The sequence below is a fragment of the Triturus cristatus genome, chromosome 6 (assembly GCF_964204655.1).
Source record: "Triturus cristatus chromosome 6, aTriCri1.1, whole genome shotgun sequence".
Classification (NCBI taxonomy): Eukaryota; Metazoa; Chordata; class Amphibia; order Caudata; family Salamandridae; genus Triturus; species Triturus cristatus.
In genome coordinates, this window is record NC_140589.1 from 1,930,708,705 (window position 1) to 1,930,721,222 (window position 12,518).

Sequence of the window (12,518 nt, forward strand, 5' to 3'; positions counted from 1 at the left end):
TATGTGGGCACCGCCCCTCACCACACTCGGAATGGGCACCAGACCGCCAGTGCAGCCACCGCCCCCACCCCTGGACCAGTGCCCACCCCGGACAGCAGACAGGCATGACACCATGTTGACTTTCTCTTCGACAAACAGCCCGGTTCAAACTCCAGGCCATGAACTGAACACTTCCCGTAAGACCCGGCCTCCTGCCCAAGACGATAATAAAAAGGCGTCAGAGAGGGGCTGTGCACACTGAGGGGAGGCTGTGCACACTGAGATGAGGCTGTGCACACTGAGAGGGGGCTGTGCACACTGAGAGGAGGCTGTGCACACTGAGAGGGGGCTGTGCACACTGAGAGGGGCCTGTGCACACTGAGAGGGGCATCTGCAACCTGAGACCACCCTGTGCACACTGAGAGGGGCTGTGCACAAGGAGAGAGGTATGTGCACGCTGAGACTGCCCTGTGCACACTGAGACTGCCCTGTGCACACTGAGAGGAGGCTGAACACACTGAGAGGGGGCTGAGCAGACTGAGAGGGGGCTGTGCACACTGAGAGGGGCCTGTGCACACTGAGAGGGGCTGTTCACACTGAGAGAGGCATCTGCAACCTGAGACCACACTGTGCACACTGAGAGGGGGCTGTGCACTCTGAGAGGGGCTGTGCACTCTGAGAGAGGTATGTGCTTGATGTGACTGCCGAGACTGCCCTGTGCACACTGAGATGAGGCTGAACACACTGAGACGGGGCTGAGCAGACTGAGAGGGTGCTCTGCACGATGAAAGTGGGCTGTGCACTCTGAGGGGGGGCTGTGCACACTGAGAGGGGGCTGTGCACGATTAGAGAGGGCTGTGCACTATGAGAGAGGGCTGTGCACTCTGAGAGGGGGCTGTGCACACTGAGAGGGGGCTGTGCACGATTAGAGAGGGCTGTGCACTATGAGAGAGGGCTGTGCACTCTGAGGGGGGGCTGTGCACACTGAGAGGGGCCTTAGCAGTCTGAGAGGGGACTATGCACATTGAAAGGTCACTGTGCACACTGAGAGGGGCCAGGGCACTCTGAGAGTGGGCTGTGCACACCAAAAGGGGGATGTGCACACTGAGAGGCGGATGTGCACATTGAGAGGGGGCCGTGCACTCTGAGAGGGCACTGTGAACACTGAGATGGGCCTGTGCACAGGGAGGGGCCCCTGCACACACCCGTCTGTGAGTAAACAGCTATTTCCTAGATTACAATCTGTGACTTTGAGCAAGCTATGCCTGTCTTTCTGCGCTCTCATGTGTGGACAGATGGACGTTATTTCACACTCCAGTCTAGGTAGAGCATCTCTCCTCACCACCCTCCCTGTGCATCTAGAACATCTCTCCTCCCCACTCTACCTCTGCACCTAGAACATCTCTCCTCACCTTCCTACCTCGGCATCTAGAACATCTCTCCTCACCAACCTACCTCTGCGCCTAGAACATATCTCGTCACCACCCTACCTCTGCGCCTAGAACATCTCTCCTCACCACCCTACCTGTGCATCTAGAACATCTCTCCTCAGCACACTACCTCAGCGCGTAGAACATCTCTGCTTACACCCTACCTCAGCGCGTAGAACATCTCTGCTCACCACCCTACCTCTGCATCTAGACCATCTCTCCTCTGCACTTTACCTCTGCATCTAGAAAATCTCTCCTCTCCACTCTACCTCTGTATCTACAACATCTCTCCTCTCCGCTCCACCTCTGTGAGAATAACATCTCTCCTCACCATCCTACCTCTGCATCTAGAACATCTCTCCTCTCCACTCTACCTCTGCATCTAAAACATCTCTCCTCTCCACTCTACCTCTGCATCTAGAACATCTCTCCTCTCCACTCTACTTCTGCATCTAGAACATCTCTCTCTCCACTCTACCTCTGCATGTAGAGCATCTCTCCTCTCCGCTGTACCTCTGCATCTAGAACATCTCTCCTCTCCACTCTACCTCTACATCTAGAACATCTCTCCTCTCTGCTGTACCTCTGTGAGTATAACATCTCTCCTCACCACCCTACCTCTGCATCCAGAACAACTCTTCTCTCCACGCTACCTCTGCATCTAAAACATCTCTCCTCTCCACTCTACCTCTGCACGTAGAACATATCTCCTCTCCACTCTACCTCTGCGCGTAGAACATATCTCCTCACCACCCTACCTCGGCATCTACAACATCTCTCCTCACCACCCTACCTCTGCGCCAGGAACATCTTTCCTCACCACACTACTTCAGCACGTAGAACATCTCTCCTCACCACCCTACCTCTGCATCTAGAACATTTCTCCTCTCCACTCTACCTCTGCATCTAAAACATATCTCCTCTCCATTCTACCTCGGCGCGTAGAACATCTCTCCTCACCACCCTACCTCGGATTCTAGAACATCTCTCCTCACCATCCTACCTCTGCGCCTAGAACATCTCTCCTCACCACACTACTTCAGCATGTAGAACATCTCTCCTCACCACCCTACCTCTGCATCTAGAACATCTCTCCTCAACACCCTACCTCTACATTTAGAACATCTCTCCTCTCTGCTCTACCTCTGTGAGTATAACATCTCTCCTCACCACCCTACCTCTGCATCTAGAACAACTCTTCTCTCCACGCTACCTCTGCATCTAAAACATCTCTCCTCCCCACTCTACCTCTGCGCGTAGAACATATCTCCTCACCACCCTACCTCGGCATCTACAACATCTCTCCTCACCACCCTACCTCTGCGCCAGGAACATCTTTCCTCACCACACTACTTCAGCACGTAGAACATCTCTCCTCACCACCCTACCTCTGCATCTAGAAAATTTCTCCTCTCCACTCTACCTCTGCATCTAAAAGATATCTCCTCTCCACTCTACCTCTGCGCGTAGAACATCTCTCCTCACCACCCTACCTCGGATTCTAGAACATCTCTCCTCACCATCCTACCTCTGCGCCTAGAACATCTCTCCTCGCCACACTACTTCAGCATGTAGAACATCTCTCCTCACCACCCTACCTCTGCACCTAGAACATCTCTCCTTTCCACTCTACCTCTGCATCTAGAACATCTCTCCTCACCACCCTACCTCTGCACCTAGAACATCTCTCCTTTCCACTCTACCTCTGCATCTAGAACATCTCTCCTCACCACCCTACCTCTGTGAGTAGAACATCTCTCCCCTCAACTCTTACTCTGCATCTAGAACATCTCTCCTCACCACCCTACCTCTGTGAGTAGAACATCTCTCTTCACCACCCTACCTCTGCATCTAGAACATCTCTCCTCACCATCCTACCTGTGCATCTACATCTCTCCCCTCCACTCTACCTCTGCATCTAGAACATTGCTCCTCACCACCCTACCTCTTTGAGTAGAACATCTCTCCTCTCCACTCTACCTCTTCAGGTAGAATATCTCTTCTCACAACTCTACCTCTGCATCTTGAACATCTCTCCTCACCACCCTACTTCTGCATCTAGAACATCTCTCTTCACTACCCTACCTATGCGCCTAGAACATCTCTCCTCACCACCCTACCTCTGAGCCTAAAACATCTCTCCTTACCACCCTACCTCTGCGCCTAGAACATCTCTCCTCACCACCCTACCTCTGTGCCTAGAAAATCTCTCCACACCACCCTACCTCTGCATCTAGGACATATATCCTCACCACCCTACCTCTGCATCTAGAACATCTCTCCTCACCACCCTCCCTGTGCATCTAGAACATCTCTCCTCTCCACTCTACCTCTGCATCTAGAACAACTCTCCTCTCCACTATACCTCTGTGCCTAGAACATCTCTCCTCACCACCCTACCTCTGCATCTAGAACATCTCTCCTCACCACCCTACCTCTGTGCCTGGAAACATCTCTCCTCACCACACTACCTCAGCACGTAGAACATCTCTCCTCACCACCCTACCTCTGCATGTAAAACATCTCTCCTCACCACCCTACCTCTGCATCTTGAACATCTCTCCTTACCACACTACCTCTGCATCTAGAACATCTCTCTTCACCACCGTACCTCTGCATCTAGAACATCTCTCCTCACCACCCTTCCTATGCTTCTAGAACATCTCTCCTCTCCACTCTACCTCTGCGCCTAGAACATCTCTCCTCACCACCCTACCTCTGTGCCTGGAACATCTCTCCTCACCACCCTACCTCTGCGCCTAGAACATCTTTCCTCACCACCCTACCTCTGTGCCTAAAACATCTCTCCTCACCACCCTACCTCTGCATCTAGAACATCTCTCCTCACCACCCTACCTCCGCATCTAGAACATCTCTACTCACCACCCTACCTCTGTATCTAGAACATCTCTCCTCACCACTCTACCTCTGCGCCTTGAACATCTCTCCTCACCACCCTACCTCTGCATCTAGAACATCTCTCCTCACCACTCTACCTCTGCGCCTTGAACATCTCTCCTCACCACCCTACCTCTGCATCTAGAACATCTCTCATCACCACCCTACCTCTGCATCTAGAACATCTCTCCTCACAACCCTACCTCTGCGCCTAGAACATCTCTCCTCACCACCCTACCTCTGCGCCTTGAACATCTCTCCTCACCACACTACCTCAGTGCATAGAACAACTCTCCTCCCCACCCTATCACTCTACGTCTGCATGTAGAACATCTCCCTGCACCAATCTACCTCTGTGCATAGAACATCTCTCCTCAACGTTCTACCTCTGCATGTAAAATATCTCTCCTCACCACCCTAGCTCTGTGATTGGAACGTCTCTCCTTCCAACTGTGGCTAGGACATCCCTTCTCACACACTCTCTTTTGTTGGGTAGAACATCTCTCCTTACCACTCTACCTCTGCGTGTAAAATATCACTCCTCAGCACGTAGAACATCTTTCATCATCTCTCTACCACTGTAGATCATCTCTCCTCACCGATCTACCTCTGCGTGCAGAATATATCTCGGCACCCTTCGACCTCTGACTGTAGAATATCTCTTCACCCTTTGACCTCTGAGTGTAGAACATCCCTCCTCAACACTCTACCTCTGCGTGTAAAACATCTCTCCTCACCAATCTACCCCTATTTGAGGAACATTTCTCCTCGCCACTGTACCTCTGTGTGTAGAACATTTCTCCTCACCACACTACCTCTGAGTGTAGAACATCTGTCGTCACCACTCTACCTCTGGAAGTAGAACATCTCTCCTCACCACTCTACCTCTGCATGTAGAACAACTCTCCTTTCCACTCGACATCTGCGTGTAGAACATCTCGCTTTACCACCCTTCCTCTGCGTATAGAACATCTGTTCTCAAGTCATTTACCTTTATGCGTAGAACAACTCTTCTCACTACTCATGGTCTGCATGTGGAACATCTCTACTCACCACCCTACGCCGGCGTGTAGAACATCTCTCCTCAGCACTCTAGCTCTGAGTGTTGACCAGCTCTGATCACCACTCTACCTCTACTAGTAGTACATCTCTCCTCATCACTCCACCACTGTGTGTAGTACATCTCCCCTCACCAATCTACCTATGGTGTAGAACATCTCTCCTCAACACTCTACCTCTGTGTGGAGAACATCTCTCAACACCACTCTACTTCTGCATGTGGAACATCTCTCCTCACCACTCGACATCTGCACGTGGAGCATCTCTCCTCACCGCTCTCGTCTGAGTGTAGAGCACATTTCCTCACCACCCTACCTCTGGGGGTCAAACATCTCTCCTCGTTACTCTACCTCTGTTTGTAGGACATCTCTTTTTACTACTCTGCCTCTATGGATAGGACCTTCTTTCTCACACCCTCTCTTCTTTGTATAGAACATCTCTCCTCATCACTCTGCCTCCGTCTGTTGGACGTCCCTTCTCTCACTCTCACTTATATGGGTAGAATATCTTTCCTCAGCACTCTACCTCTGAGGGTAGAATATCTCTCCTCGCCCCTCTAGCTGTGAGCGTAGAACATCTCTCCTCACCACTCTACCTCTGCAGGAAGAATATGTCTCCTCACCACTCTCCCTCTGCGGGAAGAATATCTCTCCTCACCACTCTACCTCTGAGGGTAGAATATCTCTCCTCACCCCTCTAGCTCTGAGCGTAGAACATCTCTCCTCACCACTCTACCTCTGCGGGAAGAATATATCTCCCCACCACTCTAGCTCTGCGGGTAGAATACTCTCCTCACCACCCTACCTCTGCATGTAAAACATCTCTCCTCACCACCCTACCTCTGCATCTTGAACATCTCTCCTTACCACACTACCTCTGCATCTAGAACATCTCTCTTCACCACCGTACCTCTGCATCTAGAACATCTCTCCTCACCACCCTTCCTATGCTTCTAGAACATCTCTCCTCTCCACTCTACCTCTGCGCCTAGAACATCTCTCCTCACCACCCTACCTCTGTGCCTGGAACATCTCTCCTCACCACCCTACCTCTGCGCCTAGAACATCTTTCCTCACCACCCTACCTCTGTGCCTAAAACATCTCTCCTCACCACCCTACCTCTGCATCTAGAACATCTCTCCTCACCATCCTACCTCCGCATCTAGAACATCTCTACTCACCACCCTACCTCTGTATCTAGAACATCTCTCCTCACCACTCTACCTCTGCGCCTTGAACATCTCTCCTCACCACCCTACCCCTGCATCTAGAACATCTCTCCTCACCACTCTACCTCTGCGCCTTGAACATCTCTCCTCACCACCCTACCTCTGCATCTAGAACATCTCTCATCACCACCCTACCTCTGCATCTAGAACATCTCTCCTCACAACCCTACCTCTGCGCCTAGAACATCTCTCCTCACCACCCTACCTCTGCGCCTTGAACATCTCTCCTCACCACACTACCTCAGTGCATAGAACAACTCTCCTCCCCACCCTATCACTCTACGTCTGCATGTAGAACATCTCCCTGCACCAATCTACCTCTGTGCATAGAACATCTCTCCTCAACGTTCTACCTCTGCATGTAAAATATCTCTCCTCACCACCCTAGCTCTGTGAGTGGAACGTCTCTCCTTCCAACTGTGGCTAGGACATCCCTTCTCACACACTCTCTTTTGTTGGGTAGAACATCTCTCCTTACCACTCTACCTCTGCGTGTAAAATATCACTCCTCAGCACGTAGAACATCTTTCATCATCTCTCTACCACTGTAGATCATCTCTCCTCACCGATCTACCTCTGCGTGCAGAATATATCTCGGCACCCTTCGACCTCTGACTGTAGAATATCTCTTCACCCTTTGACCTCTGAGTGTAGAACATCCCTCCTCAACACTCTACCTCTGCGTGTAAAACATCTCTCCTCACCAATCTACCCCTATTTGAGGAACATTTCTCCTCGCCACTGTACCTCTGTGTGTAGAACATTTCTCCTCACCACACTACCTCTGAGTGTAGAACATCTGTCGTCACCACTCTACCTCTGGAAGTAGAACATCTCTCCTCACCACTCTACCTCTGCATGTAGAACAACTCTCCTTTCCACTCGACATCTGCGTGTAGAACATCTCGCTTTACCACCCTTCCTCTGCGTATAGAACATCTGTTCTCAAGTCATTTACCTTTATGCGTAGAACAACTCTTCTCACTACTCATGGTCTGCATGTGGAACATCTCTACTCACCACCCTACCCCGGCGTGTAGAACATCTCTCCTCAGCACTCTAGCTCTGAGTGTTGACCAGCTCTGATCACCACTCTACCTCTACTAGTAGTACATCTCTCCTCATCACTCCACCACTGTGTGTAGTACATCTCCCGTCACCAATCTACCTATGGTGTAGAACATCTCTCCTCAACACTCTACCTCTGTGTGGAGAACATCTCTCAACACCACTCTACTTCTGCATGTGGAACATCTCTCCTCACCACTCGACATCTGCACGTGGAGCATCTCTCCTCACCGCTCTCGTCTGAGTGTAGAGCACCTTTCCTCACCACCCTACCTCTGCGGGTCAAACATCTCTCCTCGTTACTCTACCTCTGTTTGTAGGACATCTCTTTTTACTACTCTGCCTCTATGGATAGGACCTTCTTTCTCACACCCTCTCTTCTTTGTATAGAACATCTCTCCTCATCACTCTGCCTCCGTCTGTTGGACGTCCCTTCTCTCACTCTCACTTATATGGGTAGAATATCTTTCCTCAGCACTCTACCTCTGAGGGTAGAATATCTCTCCTCGCCCCTTTAGCTGTGAGCGTAGAACATCTCTCCTCACCACTCTACCTCTGCAGGAAGAATATCTCTCCTCACCACTCTCCCTCTGCGGGAAGAATATCTCTCCTCACCACTCTACCTCTGAGGGTAGAATATCTCTCCTCACCCCTCTAGCTCTGAGCGTAGAACATCTCTCCTCACCACTCTACCTCTGCGGGAAGAATATATCCCCCCACCACTCTAGCTCTGCGGGTAGAATACTCTCCTCACTACTTTACCTCTGCGGGTAGAATATCTCTCCTCACCACTCTAGCTCTGAGCGTAGAACATCTCTCCTCTTCACTCTAGCTCTGGGCGTAGAATATCTCTCCTCACCACTCTACCTCTGTGGGAAGAATATCTCTCCTCATCACTATACCTCTGCATCTAGAACATCTCTACTCACCACCCTACCTCTGCAGGCAGAACATCTCTCCTCACCACTCTACCTCAGTGGGAAGAATATCTCCCCTCACCCCTCTACCTCTGCGGGAAGAATATCTCTCCTCACCACTCTACCTCTGCAGGCAGAACATCTCTCCTCACCACTCTACCTCTGTGGGCAGAATATCTCTCCTCACCACTCTAGCTCTGAGCGTAGAACATCTCTCCTCATCACTCTAGCTCTGTGCGTAGAATATCTCTCCTCACCACTCGATTTCTGGACGTAGACTATCTCTCCTCATCACTCTACCTCTGTGGGTAGAACATCTCTCCTCACCACTCTACCTCAGTCGGTTGAATGTCCGTTCTCACGCTGTATTTTCTTTAGGTAGATCTTCTCTCCTCGCCACTCTAGCTCTGCGAGTAGAACATCTCTCCTCATTACTCTAGCTCTGAGCGTAGAACACCTCTCCTCATCACTCTAGCTCTGGGCGTAGAATATCTCTCCTCACCACTCTACCTCTGCGGGTAGAATATGTCTCCTCACCATTCTACCTCTGCGGGTAGAATATCTCTCCTCACCACTCTACCTCTGCGGGTAGAATATCTCTTCTCACCACTCTACCTCTGGGGGTAGAATATCTCTCCTCACCACTCTACCTCTGCGGGTAGACTATCTCTCCTCATCACTCTACCTCTGCGGGTAGAACATCTCTCCTCACCACTCTACCTCAGTCGGTTGGATGTCTGTTCTCACGCTGTATTTTCTTTAGGTAGATGTTCTCTCCTCGCCACTCTAGCTCTGCGAGTAGAACATCTCTACTCATTACTCTAGCTCTGAGCGTAGAACACCTCTCCTCATCACTCTAGCTCTGGGCGTAGAATATCTCTCCTCACCACTCTACCTCTGCGGGTAGAATATGTCTCCTCACCATTCTACCTCTGCGGGTAGAATATCTCTCCTCACCACTCTACCTCTGCGGGTAGAATATCTCTTCTCACCACTCTACCTCTGGGGGTAGAATATCTCTCCTCACCACTCTACCTCTGCGGGTAGACTATCTCTCCTCATCACTCTACCTCTGCGGGTAGAACATCTCTCCTCACCACTCTACCTCAGTCGGTTGGATGTCTGTTCTCACGCTGTATTTTCTTTAGGTAGATCTTCTCTCCTCACCACTCTAGCTCTGCATGTAGAACATCTCTACTCATTACTCTACCTCAGCGGGTAGAACATCTTTTTTAATTACGCGGCCTCTATGGATAGGACCTTCTTTTTCACACTCGGTCTTCTTTGTGTCGATCATCTCTCCTCAACCTTCTACTTCCATCTGTTGGATGTCCCTTCTCACCATCTTTTTCCTCTGGCTAGACCACCTCCGCTCACCACTCTTCAGTCTCTGGAAATGGTATCTCCTTTCTCCTTCTTCTAACTGTAGGTAGGACATATCTACGAACACTCTCCCGTCTGCGAATAGGATAGCTCCTGTCGCCAAAGTCCTAGCTGTGGGTTGGACATATCTCCGCCCTCTGCATTGTCTGTAGGTTGGACATCCCTCCCCTCTTCTGTCTGGGGGAAGCATATCTCATCTTCACCTTTTTGAAGGGTCAGATACCTCTTTTCATCCCTCTCCTGGCTGCAAGGAGAAGATCTCTCCTCATCTCTATGGTCTGCAAGTAGGAAATCTCTTCCCACACTCCCCCTTTTAAGGGACACAAGAGCTTACACCCTCTTCTGTATGGGGTTAGGATATCGCACCTCAGACTTATCTTTCTGAAGGTTAGAAAAGCTCTTTTTCACACTCTTCCAGCTGTGGCTTTGGCATCTCTCCTCACACTCCCTTTTCTGAAGAGTAGAGTCATCTCTCTCTGTCTGTGGTTTTGTCATTTCATCTGACGCTCCCACTTCTGAAGGGTAAGACAGCTAGGTAGGGTATCCCTCAGTGCTCTCCTGTCTGTGATTAGGGTAGCTATATTCTCCTTCCTGTTTCTAAGTAGTGCAGCTTTCTGCCCCCTCCGGTCCGTGGATGGGGTTGTGTATCCATCTACCCCTCCTGTTTGTGAGTTGGGTAGCTCTCTGCCCCCTTCTGTCTGTGGATGGGGTAGCTCTCTAATCCCTTCTGTCTGTGGGGGGTAGCTGTCTGCCAACAGTGTAGCTCTCTGCCCCCTCCTCTATGTGAACAGTATAGCTCTCTGCCCCCTCCTGTCTGTGGACAGTGTAGCTCTCTGCCCCCTCATGCCTGTGGACAGTGTAGCTCTCTGCCCCCTCCTGTCTGTGGACAGTGTAGCTCTCTGCCCATTCCTGTCTGTGAATAGTGTAGCTCTCCCCCCCTCCTGTCTGTGGATAGGGTAGCTCTCAGTCCCCTCCTGTCTTTTTTGGGGGGGGGGCTCTCTGCCCCCTCCTGTCTGCGGGGAGTAGCTCTCTGCCCCCTCCTGTCTGTCGACAGTGGAGCTCTCTGCCCCTCCTGTCTGTCGACAGTGTAGCTCTCTGCCCCCTCCTGTCTGTTGACAGTGTAGCTCTGCCCCTCCTGTCTGTCGACAGTGTAGCTCTCTGCCCCCTTCTGTCTGTTGACAGTGTAGCTCTCTGCCCCCTCCTGTCTGTTGACAGTGTAGCTCTGCCCCTCCTGTCTGTCGACAGTGTAGCTCTCTGCCCCCTCCTGCCCGTCGACAGTGTAGCTCTCTGTCCCTCCTGTCTGCCAACAGTGTAGCTCTCTGCCCCTCCTGTCTGTTGACATTGTAGTTCTCTGCCCCTCCTGTCTGTGGATAGGGTAGCTCTCTGCTCCCTCCTGTCTGTGGACGGTGTAGATCTCTGCCCCCTCCTGTCTGTTGACAGTGTAGCTCTCTGCCCCCTCCTGTCTGTCGACAGTGTAGCTCTCTGCCCCTCCTGTCTGTGGATAGGGTAGCTGTCTGCCCCTTACTGTCTGTGGGGGGTAGTTCTCTGCCTCGTCCAGTCTGTGGGGGGTAGCTCTCTGCCTCGTCCTGTCTGTGGGGGGTAGCTCTCTGCCCCCTCTAGTATGTGGACAGTAAAGCTCTTTGCCTCTTCCTGTTTGCAGCCAGGGTAGCCCCTGCTCCCTTCTGTCTGTGGGTGGAGTAGCTCTCTCTCCCCTCCCGTCCTTCTGTAGTGTAGCCTTCTGCCACCCTATTTGGAGGTCATATATGTCTTTCCCCCTCCTATCTATGGATTGTGTAGCTCTCTCCCCCTCCCCTCCTGCCTGTAGGTAGGGTGGCTCTCTCTACACACTCCTGTCTGTGGGTACCGTAGCTCTCTGCCCCCTCCTGTCTGTGGATAGGGTAGCTCTCTACACCCTCCTGTGCGTGGGTAGGGTAGCTCTCTGCGCCCTGCTGTCTGGGGGGAGGTAGAACTGTGCCCAACCTGTCTGTGGGAAGGGTAGCTCTCTGCCCCTTCCTGTCTGTGGGTAGGATAGCTATCTGCCCCACCCTGTCCAGGGTAGTTATTTTATCCCTTGTGTCTGCAGGAAGGGTAGTTATTTTATCCCTCTTGTCTGCGGGTAGGGTAGTTCTTTTATCCTTCTTGTCTGTGGGTAGGCTAGTCCTTCACCCCTCTTGTCTGTGGGTAGGGTAGTTCTTTTACCCCTCTTGTCTGTGGGTAGGATAGTTCTTTTACTCCTCTTGTCTGTGAGTAGGGTAGTTCCTTTATCCCTCTTTTCTGTGGGTAGGGTAGTTCTTATACCCCTTGTTTCTGTGGTTAGGGTAGTTCTTTTACCCCTCTTGTCTGCAGGTAGGGTAGTTCTTTTATCCCTCTTGTGTGGGTAGGGTAGTTATTTTACCCCTCTTGTCTGCGGTTATGGTAGTTCTTTTACCCCTCTTGTCTGTGAGTAGGGTAGTTCCTTTACCCCTCTTATCTGCGGGTAGGGTAGTTCTGATACCCCTTGTTTCTGTGGTTAGGGTAGTTCTTTTACCCCTCTTGTCTGTGGGTAGGGTAGTTAT

The 12,518-nt window shown here is 51.3% G+C and overlaps 1 protein-coding gene across 2 annotated transcripts in view; it reads left to right on the forward strand.

The window, feature by feature from the left end:
- Positions 1 to 234: 234 nt before the first annotated feature.
- LOC146822515 (uncharacterized) overlaps positions 235 to 12,518 on the forward strand; it is an 80,440-nt gene continuing 68,156 nt past the window's right edge. Inside the window, exon 1 of one of the 2 annotated variants that reach the window (XM_085613635.1) lies at positions 235 to 663. The gene's annotated coding sequence lies outside the window, so the exon portion shown is untranslated. The remainder of the gene's footprint in view (positions 664 to 12,518) is intronic. The other variant, XM_085613634.1, reaches the window with a different exon arrangement.